The sequence below is a fragment of the Cebus imitator genome, unplaced genomic scaffold, assembly GCF_001604975.1.
Source record: "Cebus imitator isolate Cc_AM_T3 unplaced genomic scaffold, Cebus_imitator-1.0 Scaffold228, whole genome shotgun sequence".
NCBI lineage: Eukaryota > Metazoa > Chordata > Mammalia > Primates > Cebidae > Cebus > Cebus imitator.
Window position 1 is genome coordinate 2,440,436 of NW_016107543.1, and position 1,566 is coordinate 2,442,001.

At 43.6% G+C, this 1,566-nt stretch overlaps 1 protein-coding gene and 1 non-coding gene across 2 annotated transcripts in view; one reads left to right on the forward strand and one right to left on the reverse strand.

The window, feature by feature from the left end:
• The window catches only part of CDK12 (cyclin dependent kinase 12), an 84,724-nt gene that overhangs the window by 25,574 nt on the left and 57,584 nt on the right, over positions 1 to 1,566 (forward strand). The gene's annotated exons all lie outside the window — the stretch shown is intronic.
• LOC119466787 lies at positions 848 to 951 on the reverse strand. Its single transcript, XR_005195265.1, has one exon. It is a non-coding gene; the product is annotated as a U6 spliceosomal RNA (small nuclear RNA).

Here is a 1,566-nt window from a genome sequence, read left to right on the forward strand (position 1 = left end):
CTGGGTTCAAGCAATTCTCCGGCCTCAGCCTCCCGAGTAGCTGGGACTACAGGCATGCACCATCATGCCCAGCTAATTTTTGTATTTTTAGTAGAGACGAGGTTTCACCTTGTTGACCAAGATGGTCTCGATCTCTTGACCTCGTGATCCACCCGTCTCGGCCTCCCAAAGTGCTGGGATTACAGGCTTGAGCCACCGCGCCCGGCTACAATTCTTGATTTTAAGAAGCAAGGCAGCCCATGTCCAACATAGTACCATCTGCATGACCGTAACTATTAATGGATATATTCCTGCCTTAAGTAGATCATCTGTGTGCTTTTCTTAAAAATTTCAGTTAACCACATAGAATTTTTAAAGTCTGATTTTCTTCTTTTTTTTTTTTTTGAGACAGAAGCTCGCTGTCACCCAGGCTGGAGTACACTGGCATGATCTTGGCTCACTGCATTCTCCACCTCCTGGGCTCAGGCAATCCTTCTGCCTCAGCCTCCTGAATAGCTGGAACTACAAGCACATGCCACCACACCTGGCTGTTTTTTTACATTTTTGGTAGGGACCAGGTTTTGCCATGTTTCACAGGCTGGTCTCGAACTCCTGAGCTCAAGCAGTCTGCCCACCTTGGCCTCCCAAAGTGCTGAGATTACACATGTGAGCCACTGTACCCAGCCCTTCTGTTCTTTTTTTCTGATAGCCTTATTTCGAGTTTACTGAACTTCAAGGGAGTCTACGTGATTTTTAAAGGCTGTAGCTCTAAAAGTTCAGTAAACTCCAAATGAACCAGGATTTTGCTAGTAAAATGCAATGCTTGGTTTTCATTTTTTATGTACTTAACTAAACTTTTTTTTTTTAAAAAAATAGGGAACACTTCATGAATTATGTCATCTTTTTGCAGGGGCCATGATATTCTTTTCTGTTTTGTTCCTGTTTTAGTGTATGTGATGCTGAAGTGAGCACTCAACTAAAAAAAAAAAATTAAAAAAAAAAATATATATATGTAATTTTATTGTTGTTCTTTTGAGGCAGAGTCTGTGTTACCCAGGCTGGAGGGCAGTGGTATAAGAGCTTGGCTAACTGCAACCTACACCTCACGGGTTCAAGCAATTCTCCTGCCTCAACCTCCCAAGTAGCTGGGATTACAGGCGTCTGCCACCATGCCCAGCTGATTTTTTTTTTTTTTTTTTTTTGAGATGGAATCTCACACTGTTGCCGGGGCTGGAGTGCAGTGACATGATGTTGGTTCACTGCAACCTCCGCCTCCGGGTTCAACTGATTCTCCTGCCTCAGCCTCCCCAGTAGCCTGGATTATAGGCGCCCACCATCATGCCCAGCTAATTTTTTTGTATTGTAGAGACAGGGTTGCACCATCTTTGCCAGACTGGTCTTGAATTCCTGACCTTGTGATTCACCCACCTTGGCTTCCCAAAGTGCTGGGATTACGGACATGAGCCACTGTGCCTGGCTATGACTTTTCAAGTAAATGACTGTGATATATAGTATCTGCTCCTCCCCTATGTTAGACTCACTTGGCATGTACCACATGTTCTCAGTCTTTTTTTTTTTTTTTTTTTT